Raw genomic sequence first — 12,368 nt, 5'->3', positions numbered from 1 at the left:
ACCTCGGAAAATGCAAAAAAAAAAAGCCAAAAAAAACCCCCAAGGGTAAAAAAAAAAAGGGGAAAAAAAAAAAAAAAAAAAAACAGCCCAAAATAGCTGAATAACATGACAAAATAGGCTCTCCTAGTTTTAAAATGTCAGCAAGGCCAAAGAAAACTCTATATCTGCTGAGGTTGTCGCTTTCTATTCACTAGGTAAAAACTAGTAATGCTTTCACCTCTAAAAGCAGTTTTAAACATGCCAAAGTGATACACTTGTCCAACTACTTTAGCCATGACTACCACTAATTAATAATTGACTGAGAATTACAAAACACAAAAACTTAACAAAAGCTAAAATAAGCCCAACATTAAGACATAAAAAAGATTTTTAAAAAGGCAGAAGACAATGGAGACAGAAAAAAGGTATGAGAAGAGGTCAAAAGGGCAATGTCAGCAGTGAAAAGGGGAAGCGGAGGCTCATATTTTATAGCCGACGGCAAGCGTGCGGTTTGGCAGGCGTAGCAGGAATTAGTTTATTAGAGTTGTTCCTTTTACGAGGAGCTGTCCTAAGAGGAAAAAGGAGAACAGGTTAAAACTAGCCATTTCTGCCAACTTCGCAAAAAATGCATCTGCCTGAAAAAAGTACTACTCTTACTCATTTATCAGTAGATAAATCTATAAGTAGTCACACATTCTGGTTCAGAACTGCAGAACTCCTAAATATAAAGCAACTATTTTTCAAAATAACTTATTTATGAAGAAATATTTGAGAGATTTAAGATAGTTTTATGCAGTTATACAAAGCAAACCAATATAAGCTAACATCTCACAAAGAATGTCCAAGTTCAAGCCATCATCTGAAAACAAACATAAAAAATATAGCACAAAGGCAGACCTACCAAGACATGGTTGTCCACCTACGTTAACAGGCTAGACAAGAATGAGGGAAGCAGCCAAGAAACCCATGAAATACAGGTCAGTTAAATAGGATAACCATTGTTTGCACACAACAGAAACCGTCGTGTGCTTTTATGAAATTTTATGTAGAAAGAAAACCAGAGGAAACCACAAGCCAGGTAGGAAACCCGATAAACATGTGGGAGAAGATGCTCTGGTCAGATAAGATAAGGTGACCAAACGTCCTCTTTCCCCGCCGGACATATCCACTTTTCACATCCATAGGATTTCATTGATGGATGAAAATGTCTGGGTTCTTATTTATCAGGGGACCAAAAGACATACTTAAATTGACAGGTGTTGCATGAAATACGCCAATCTTTTCTTTGACGTCCTCCCTAGTGGATGGGAGGATGTCCTATCCACTTCATTGACGAACACACAACAGGACTGCGCTAAAGCTGATGTTTACAACCACAAGTGTAGCTTTACGGACAAACTGGAAAATAAATTTCCTTCACACCGTAGCGGTTGCAACAAATGGGCAGCAGAGTGCACCATCTACATCACTGGCAAAGGAGTTTCTGGGTATAACAAGGTGCAAAACATCCTGTAGGCTACCTGGACACAAAAACTATAAAAATATGGCTTAAAGTGAGAGTTTATCTATTAAAGTGGCTGAAGAGGATAAAGACAAAACCTAAAGACTAGTGTATACACATTTTTGTGTTCTTAATTTTGGACTACAAAGCAGTAATTGTTAGGGTTGCACCAATATGAAACTTTTCCTGCACTTTCGACCCCATGCAGTGCCGCTTCTCTGCTCCAGTTCAACGCCCCATAATCCTGTGCTGCATCACTGTCGCATGACTGAAACACACACAAACAGCAACAAGAAGGAAACGTCAGCTGTTCATATCGATCCCATTTTACCTGTCGGACCGTTACATATACGTTTAAAAATAACTAACATTGTCCGAAATAGATATAACGTACATCCTTAGTAAATATTTCTATGAGTATCTATTTCCAGAGATTTTAAAGTCAATTTTGCACCTGTTGGTCCCTTGAAAATTACACAAGGTGGACAGCAGGACAACAATCCTAGAGCTGCAGCCTGAGCTACGATGGAATACTTCAAATCCAGAGTTCTCAAAATGTGGTACAAGAACCACTGGTAGTCCTGGGGCTGGGCCTACAGGATATATATAGTGGTACTCTGAAGAAAACTGTAATTCTACTAAAGGATCTGAGAATGACAAGAATCCAAATTTAAAAATATACCAACTAAGTTCAAAACCCGGTGGGATTCTCTAAATGACTGCTCAGGGACTATGATAATTATTACAAATACCTGTATTTCTGTGATTTTGTACTTTCAATAATTGAAGCAACATGTTCACTAAAAGAGATTGCTGATAGAAGAGTGTATGAAAAGTTTCATGAGGTAGAAATGTTTAAAAGTGGACATAAATGTTTATTTTACTCATATTGTCACAACCTCCATGTTAGATGTGGAGGTCAGGGAGTGTTAAGAAATCTCACATCAAGTTTACACTTTCAGTTTCCTAACTAGACACAATAAAATGCATAATTAGACCTAATCTGCGAACAAGATGCTAATGGAAAAATATATTGTTTTTCATTACTTTCTTTAAGTTAGAACAAAGTGAAAAAGTCAAAGTCACTCATAAATTTTGGTATTTAAAAAGATGGAACTTGTTATAAAAAGAACCACTGGTTAAGATCAAAGCATTTTCACGTGAGCGGCCCATTTACAGTCCAAACCTACATTTCGTAGCGTCTAGGACTCTAAATGTAACTAAACTGTTTACTTATGCTCCATCTCTACTGCAACTATCTGCTTAATTTGTTTTGCAAAGAAAAATGGGAAAGCTTTCAGTTTACTTGTGCTATAGGATGTTAGACAAACCCAAAACAAATTAACTTTTTTTTATTAGTATTTGTAACAAAAATAGCTCTTTTTTTGTTCCACTTCACAAGTAATTTGGTAAATTACATGAAATCCAAATAAACTGTCTGAAGTTTGGAGTTGTTATGGGATAACATGAAAGTTCAAGTGGTGTGAATACTTTTGCCAGGTTCTACAAGTGCAAATGTTCCTCCAAACAATCAGAACCATTAACTTTCAAATATTTCCAGCTATGATGTAAGCAGTCTTTACTGCGGAGAACATTTCGCTTCTGGCGGTCCACCAGCTGTTCTCTGTACAAATATACGCTTTAAAAATGCATACAGAAAGCCAAGTGCATAAGGAGGTCTTAGCATTTGGACTACATTTCATGTCATGGTTACTTTTTAAAACGAACATGTTTATTTTTGTTAATAGATGTTTTACTTTGTGTACAACGAGCCAAGCAGAAGTTTTCGCTGCCTCTAAAGCCCCTCTGGTTTGTTTAGGGATTACTCTAAACCGTTTAGTGAAATGGTGTGTGATCACGCCATTGGGACATTGAGACTGTCTTCTCATGCCAACAAAGAAACAGATTTTCTATCATATCCTGTCACCTGGAGCTCATAATTAACTTCATACTTGTCCTCGATAAAGAGATAAAGTTCTGCCAAATGTATCAGATAAAGATTTTATAATGAATGGATTCATGAATAGTCAAATAATTCTGAAAAAGCGCCCAAAATAACCTGCTCCAGAGATACTGAGCAGATCAATGAGTTTGCAAACATCAAGCATGATACCAGAAAAAAGTCAGTCTCAGCCACTGGCTATGGCAGTGTGACCTTCAAGGCCGGCTGTTGTTATTTTCCATAGAGGTCAGCAGCTAAGAATGTGAAGCACGCAAAGACCGAAACATGCTGTTCTTGTCCCAACAACCACCACCATCTTTTAATACATTTGTCAATAACTTATTGTCTTTGGTGTTCACTTTGCTTTTCCTCAACAACTCACTAAATCTTTTTAAATCTCAAACAAATGTACAGGTTAAAGCAGATTTGATTTGTTTGAAGATTACAGAAATGTGAGAACTATTATATCAGTATTTCTCAGAAGAGTGCCTCCAGGAGAAACCTGAGAAAGAAATGAGAGTAGAAAAGCTATTTTTATCAGTTTTCCTGCAGGATATCCTGGGACAGCATGTACATTTTAAAACGGAATAACTCACGACAGAAAAGAACAAGTTAAGCTCTCAGTGGGCTCAGTGTTGTAGTCTTTGTTAAACCAGATCCAGAATTCATTCAACCTTATTATCATCAACAAGAGTGTATCTGTTTTTGGAAATAACCTATTTAATGGTGTGCACTGTAAAACTTTAAAAAGCTCATGTGAAACGATTTACAGCAGGAGTTGTTAATTGCAAAACTGTCATCTCAATTTTAAAATGTCCTCAAACACAAATATAAGAAATAACTGAAAAATCTTTATTAAATTTCTTACTGAAATACAACATGCATCCCTAAGTGATTATGTTCAACTTTTATTCATTTAGTCCAACACACCAATTTAGAAATGCCTGCTGCTAGCTTAAGATTTTTGATTTAATTTTTATTTGTTGTTTATTTACAACAAATATATACCCATGTTGTGGATAAAGAGTTTATTTATGTATTCAAGTACAGCAAGTATTGTTAGAGTTGTGTTTCTATTTGGATGTTTTTATGCTCAAACTTCTGTAGTTGCAAAAATTAAATACAATAAAACTGTCCTTTTGAAATATAAAACAAAGATATTTAAATTTAAACTCCTTTAAGCAAAAGTTATACCAAATAATTATCAAATACAATAAACTAATATAAAGCAATCATTTTAGAAATATGTTGAAAAATGTTCATATATTTTTCTATGTTTAAGAAAAAAATTAAAATACCTATATTCATTTTTATTTTAAATGCATTATATCAAATCAATCAGCTAGACATAATTGAATAATTTTTCTAGATTGGTTTTGGGTGAGAGTCAAAATGATCCAATCCCCAAGTACAGGCAAGACCCCGATTCCCATAATTAAAAACTAAACCAGAGACTCCCCACCACTTTTGGACTGTAAACACATCAACCAACCGCATGTTCATTTTTTCTAGCTCCATGAAAAAAAAAAAAAAAAGAATTATAAATTTAAGGAAAATCTGCTTAAACCCATAAATGGGGATAAATACACAATTTCTTCAGTGTCTGTTTAATTCAATACTATTACAGAAAAGATAACACATTTATACCAATAAAGTTTTCAAGAAAAATAATTGAAAATTCTATGAAAATCAGAATTTGTGAAAATTTTTAATTAGCAAGTCGCACTGCAAGGAAAACTGGAAAAAAGGCATTTGGAAGAAAGTCTGATTAGTTCATTCAATTTTAAAGCCTACCAAATAATATAGGGTAGGAACAAAACATGTAGCTCTAAGACATTTATGGATTTACGCAAATTTTCCTGAAATTTATCAGGCTTTTGGTTAAAGTGTGAACACCATGTTGCTTTTTTTTTATTTCATCTAACATCAAAGGTTTGATCTACTCTTTTTCTCTTTTTGTGAGTTTCCTGTAATAGTAAAAAAAAAACATGTTCTTAACATTTGCTTAACAACTATCAGAAATAAAAAACAAAGACACCTTCTTTGTATACCGTTGACTCATTGGTTAATAAATGGCTCATCTGCAAACATCCAATTAAGCTCCTGGCATTGTTTGGTAAACAGTAGCTAACATTATGTAAGGAAAACAACTTTTAAGGAAGTTATTTAAACTAATACCTAACACTATCTCTGAATGAATCAACCACTGCACAATTGCAAATAAATGTACATCATGTCCGTTGGGCTCCTGGTCACACCTGCCTGTGGTTATTCATTACCTCCCTCAGAGCTCATATACACCCAAGTTTTCTGATGTTCTTTGCAAGATTCAGGTGTTTTCTTGCATTTCTCATCAGGTCCAGACATTTTAAAATTTATTATTGGTTTTCTGAATCATTGACCATCTGCCACACTGGTTCTTTAGTTTTACTAAACTATATTTTGTCGTCATCACACATCAGTCACTGAAGCTCGGCTTGCATTTAAGTTCACCCGCCATCACTGACAACGGTACATAGCAACAAGTTGTTACAATGAACACCATGTGAGGCTAAAATTTTAAGAACCCAGAGATAATTTAATTTAAACAACGTGTAAAAATATGTATATTTTCAGGACTAAATCAAATTATTTGAAGTCAACTACTAAACAGCCCTGATCTAGTGTCTGATCTAAAGTAAAGACGTTATACCGTCTTCTTGTTTCCTGTGTGTGGCAATACGTGTGTTCCAGTAAGTGTGTTTATTTCTGGACATGTGAAATGTCTGTACAAATGATCACGGCACAACAAGACATACCCGGAGAGACACAGAGCAGCTGAGTCTACTCCAAAGATCAAGCACAGAGCAGGCAACACCTCATAAAAACACAACACACATGGATGTGTACACACACACACACACACACACAGACGCAGGAATAAAAACAACACACGTAGAAGAAAACTGCATCAGAACTTCAGATCTGCACAGTTAACCACTCTACAAGGAAGGATCTACAAGCTAGCAAAACATTTCTGTGTATTTAGGTTGAAGCCAAACAAGTCCAAGTAACTTCAGCTGTTTGTGAGTAACTCACCCTGTTCTTCACACAACTCTGTCTGTTGTCAGTCCTCGGCTCCAACAAGGCAAGTTTGTTCCTCGGATTCGTTGAGCCTCAAGATGGAGGGGAAAAAAAAAAAAAAAAAAACTCTCCAAACACAATTCCTCTGCTCTGAGTTTTGTTATTGTAAGTGTACCGGGTTAATTTCTGTCTCCTTTCCACTGCCTGTTGCACGGGCTACTAACGTGACAACACAGATAAACAACCTGTAGGAGTGAGACAAACCAGTGAGTGCTAAAACACACAGGTGCATGCAGACTGACAGATATTACAGAGGCACACAGAGAGCTCAAAGGAGAACTGTATGAAACGGCTCCTTTGCCAGTGATTCCCCTTGTGTGGGACTCCAACCTTACTCCACCTACCCCCTCCTCCCTGTGCCTCCCCTCCCTCGCTCCCAAACAGCTCAAAGACATAAAAGAGAAGGACTCGCAAACTCCTCTGTCTCAAAATGTTACTTTTGAACATTTTTAAATGCAATATAAAGAATTTTTTTTTTTCCACGTGCATCTTTTGCAGAACAGTTTAACTTCTAACAGTGCTATCCGAGTTTGTAACCTGCAGGATTCGGGAAGATAAACTCGTTTCCTTGTCACGATTAGATTACACAATTCAGAGTAACAATTGAAGGAGAAATGTCTGTTGAATGTTTTCTCAAAATGTTTGGCAAGAATGAATGTGTAGGTGACAAAGGAATTTCAAAACAATTCAATTCAATAACTGTCCAAAAGCAAAAACTCCCACCAAAACTCAGACTGCTTATATTCTGATGACATTTAAAGATAGAGTAAAATCAACATGAAGGTTTTTCAAAGCATAAATCAAAGTCCTCCTTAGGGTAATGTGGGCCTCAAACAGGCTCTTACATGAATAAATCTAGACGACTGACTTGTGTTCGAGTAAGTCAAAGCAGAAGTATTTCACAATATTGAAAGTTACCCCTTCATTTAGAAAGAAAGCCTAATGCAATCTAAAGAACTCCTCTACAATCACTGCGAGTTCAGTTTTACCCATTTAAAACTGAGAGATGTTATTTCTGGCTATGTGCATGAGTAGTAATTGGCATTTTACAAACTGGAGTCTGTTCACAATTGGCAGAGACGTCAGTAACTCGTGATAGCTGCTACCCCTAGCTTCGAGAGGCTAAGAGAACATTTTAATTACAAACACTGTAAATATAAAAACAAAAACGTGACAATGTATTTTGTGAAACTTTTTCAAAACGGTGAACTAAAACTGTTGATTATAAAAATCAACACCCCATTTTGATTTATTCCCCTCACGTGGGTTGATCCTTGCTTGGTACTGAATCCAAAATATTTCACATCAATGTTTTACTTCCACTCAGTTTGTTTATGTAGTGCCAAATTACAACACAAGTAATCTCAGGCTACTTTGTAAGCCGGTCGAATATTCAGTTCAGATCAATTTACTTTATGACAAAATACAATACAATGCAATTTCATTATATTATACAGTAAATCAGTTTCATCATGCCAAGTGATAAAACTAATATAAGGAAGTCCGGCTAAATGAGTAGATTCTGCAACTTTGTACACACATCAAACATTACCCTTCTTTTAAATTCAGACAAAAAGTTGAACAGCAGCACGAATGAATGTTTAAAGTAGGCACAAGAGTCACATTATGTCAGAGTCACCTTTTGCACAGTAGTAGTTCTATTATTAAGCCGTCTGAGCTAAACTTGCTGTTGTCCATATGCAATTTGAATTTTTGTTTTACTGAACTAAAGACTAGTGAAAAAAAAGCCAGATCTTTGCTTTTTCCATGGTGACAGAAAGGACTCCTAAGCTTCATTTCTAATTATTTCTTGGATAATATTATGACCAAACACACTAAAATAAAACACTGGTACTGTTCAGTTTTAATTTTACAGTCTACTGTGGTAATGAAAACTGTATTAATTTAGTTTTTAAAAAATGCCAGAAATACTTCACTTCCTGAAAAAGATGCAGCCGGATTTTGCTGACTTTTTCTGTCAGATCAAGCAATTATGATGTTCTTTCTAAGGACTTTATGACCAACCAGGTATTTTTGGGGTTTTTTTTACATTTTGTTTTAATTCCACAATAAAATGTAAATAACATTAAACATAACGGGAAGATTTAAAGAAGTAGTGATAAAAATGATAGTAAGAGGTCCTCAAAGAATGTACTAACCTCTATCTAATTTTTAGTAAACACAAAAACGAATTTTATCAAAGAACATGTGGTTTGCATAAAAATAAGTGGGTTTTCAGTTTTGATGCCTTTACAGTTTATTTTCTAATCAGTATTTCATCTTCCAAATACAGACCAGAGGTAGTCACAGGGTCATTTTCAGATTCCAGTACATCCCCAGTTGTTTAAGTCAGTTTATGTTCTTACTTTAAAAATTTAAATGTTAATGTTTACGTCAAGAATGACCTTTTTTCATGAAACCGTCACATCAACAAGCTGAATCTTTATAATTATGTTGAGGTGAAGAGTTGATGATCGCCAGTCTAATTCATTACTTTTGCAAGTGAGTTATTACTCAGCAAAACCAATAACCATGATTGCAAAACAATTTAAAAGTTGTTTCAAAGAGTAGTAAATGAAATATAATTTTCACTTTGAGACTTTTTTTGAAGCTAAAAAATGTGGATGTTGAAATCTTTATATTTGAAGTATAAAAAAAATATTAATAAATAGGGGGAAAAACAAAAGCTCTATCTGCCAAGTGCTACACAAACCCTAAAAAAATTATTTCTGTTTATCAGTCACCCTTAAGGTTGGAGGAATAACAAATATTTTATGTGATTTAAAACTACATCAAACTTTAATCAGACATAATCTATCACTGCATGGGTGCAATGGTAGGACATTGACCCAACGTCCTATCAAAACGTTAAAACAAGTCAGTTCACAAACAGGTTGTTGCAAAAATTACCAAACTGGCTCAAAGAATTAATTAAAAACTAATGTTTATGACATAAATAAGCATTATTTCTGACTCATGACTCAGATGTGCCAATTTATAGCGAAGCATGATATCTACTGTTATTGGTCCACAGCACCATCTAGTGTTTACTTTCATTTTGGAAGTACACACTGCCACAAGTTTGCGTACTCATCATGTAATTGATTCCTACACACATGCAGTAGGAAACGGAAAATGACAGAAAACATGGCTAGCAAATTTGACTCAAATATAGTGAAATATAATTTTAAAAAATAAATATTTACAAATATTTTGAAGTAAAAATCAAATGAATATTTCAATTTTGAAATGATTCATACAAGGTATAAAAGAGTATCTCATCAGTAAGATATCTGAGCTGAAGATCAGCTAAAGACAAATAAAAACACACACATATATATATGAGAATAACTTATTTCATTTCATAACTTATTTCACTCTATAACTGTAGATTAAAGTAGCAGAGGTACTTTGAACTCACTGGTTTGTAAGCTTTAGTGAGTTACATTCACAGGCAGTTTTAGATTAGTCAACATGTGGTTGGTTTTGGTTGGTCCACTGAGGTTGGCTCCATTTCTTTTTTTTAGATGCACAGCTGTCTTAAGCTGTCTCACGCAACAGTAATTCAGTCTGGTTGAGGTTCAGACTTAAGCGGCAATTGCAAAACTTGATTCTTTCTTAGTCAGTCTAAAGGTCTACCTTCGTACTGCTGTCCTGGCATTATTGACAAAAGTCAATGCAGTTTGCACTGATGCACCTTTAGTAGACATAAGCTGAGCTCCATTTTTTATAGCAAATAAAAAGTTAAAAATAAATACTACAAAAAAATTCCCATAAAGAAAAATTTAACTGTGGTATTGTATGAAACTGACTCTGTCCCAACAGAAAACCTACATCTGGCAAACCAGATCAGGTTTTAAGAAGTGGAATGAAAAGGATATTAATAACATATAAAACTTGGTTTCGTTAGAAAATGAGAATCTAATGTCATTTGACAAAACGACAAATGACATACAGTATTTACTATAGCTAAATACCATCAAGTGAGGATTTTTTTTCACTTCGAGGCAAGTGTTGGTCAGTTTCCACAATTTATGTGTTAGAAACATAGATGCAAGAAAGTGTAATTTCAAAATTTTATAGTATTTTGCTGATTTATTAAGATAAATTTACACTAATGGTTTTTCTCAATAAAATAATTTGTCAGATGTTATTAAAATAGCTTACTACATGATACCGAATAAATTGGATTTTTCAAACAAACTAAGGTTCACAACAATAACCGCAACCAAAAAATAATAATAACCCAACTATACGACCTTACTTCGCTCAAGATCCGAGGCCATATTCTGTCACTCCGTTTAATGGAGTCGCGCTTTAGATGAGATGATGTTTATGAAAACATTCACAAAATTGTCTTCCACCCCATTTCTTAAACACAAGGCTCTCAATGTTATTCTTAGAAACTTAAATTAGTATAAGCATCTTGACAACAGATGTAAAAAAAATTCAAACGTCTATGGCTAACTAGCTAACTAGCTAATCATTTGCGGAACATTGAAGTGAAAGGCACTTCAGATATTGTCTACTTCAACCTGAGGCTTAAATTAAATTTTGACTTTGTACGGATAACATTTCCCAGTGTTTAAAAACGTTAAAGCAGCATCAAACTAAAAACATAATCAACGGAACAGAAACAGTAGCTAGCTTAGCCTACCTGAGCTCATAGATGTCTTCCTGTTGGGAGCGGAGGGACAAATGTAGACGTTTTAGCACATTTTACCCCGCCAGATAATAACTATTGTTAAAGTTAAGGTATATAGCCAGAAATCATTTTTTTTATATAATAACGTTATGGCTGCTGATAACAGATATCGGAAGACGCACTTCACAGGTGTGTTCAATCTCACTGATTATTGTAGGTGGACACGGTTCAGTGTTTAATGGCTCAGTGGAATTTACTGAGAAAATATACTTTAAATATATAATACAATAAAGTTACATGCAAATATATCTTTTACATTTGTAACAAAACATTAACATATTTTATTGAGTTTGTTGAAAAAAATCAACAGAAGGTGAAGGTGCACATAGCCTATTTGTGATTTTATTTTTATTTATTTTATTCGTGGGTTGGTTGGTTGTTTTTTTTTTTTTTTGCCAACAGTAGTCTGAAAAGTGTCAATTGTACCTGGATCCAGTCCCTCTGATTGAATTTTTTTTTTTAGAAACACTGTTTATTGAAAGTACACCTGCAACCCATGGTGAAGGTGAACCTCAGCCTGAGTTCAATCTTTTGCCAACTAAGTTTCTTCAACTCTTGTCCTGTATTTGGTTCCATCCATCTTCCATCAGCTCTGCCAAGTTTCTCTGTCTCTGATGAAGACAACCATTTCTACAGGATAACGCTGCCACCGCCATGTCTTTCATGGGAATGATGACACATTACATGGAAAGGTGAATGGATTTAACCTCTTCTACCAACTCTTCAACAAAGAGCATTTGTTCTTGCAGAACACAAATAAACAGATCATAACAGCTCCAAAACTGTCTTTTATTAATTTATAGAGTGTGACAGATTTCAAATCATACAGCATTAAGATGCATTAAGCAATGAGTACTAAAATTATTTCATGTAACGGGAAAAAGAAAAGAAAAATCAAAGAATCACCAAGAGTTTGAAAAGCAAAGTTTCTATGAGGTTAACAGAGTTTCAGGTATGGTCATGACAATAACAAGCAATAACTTTAGTAGAGGGACCTGCATATCAGTAGCAATGCAGTTAATCCTGCGAATTAATATTAAATATTTCATTTGTCACATCAACTGATAAGATGTGGGCAGTGGCTTTACTAGAGGGCCAAATGTTCAGATGGTATCATG

At 34.7% G+C, this 12,368-nt stretch overlaps 1 protein-coding gene across 4 annotated transcripts in view; it reads right to left on the bottom strand.

Annotated features, from left to right (window-relative positions):
• Nucleotides 1–11,354, bottom strand: part of LOC106959571 (sorting nexin-19-like) — a 103,794-nt gene extending 92,440 nt beyond the window's left edge. For 2 of the 4 annotated variants that reach the window (XM_015052230.1, XM_015052235.1), the window contains exon 1: nt 11,203–11,354. The gene's annotated coding sequence lies outside the window, so the exon portion shown is untranslated. Of the gene's footprint in view, nt 1–6,500; nt 6,843–11,202 lie in introns of those variants that run through there. The other 2 variants (XM_015052229.1, XM_015052232.1) reach the window with 1 other exon arrangement.
• Nucleotides 11,355–12,368: the final 1,014 nt, after the last annotated feature.

The sequence above is a fragment of the Poecilia latipinna genome, unplaced genomic scaffold (genome assembly GCF_001443285.1).
Source record: "Poecilia latipinna isolate Pla-1442-1.1 unplaced genomic scaffold, P_latipinna-1.0 Scaffold1097, whole genome shotgun sequence".
Taxonomy (NCBI): Eukaryota; Metazoa; Chordata; class Actinopteri; order Cyprinodontiformes; family Poeciliidae; genus Poecilia; species Poecilia latipinna.
The sequence above is the reverse complement of the archived record's forward strand: the minus strand, read 5'-3'. Positions and strand labels throughout refer to the sequence as shown.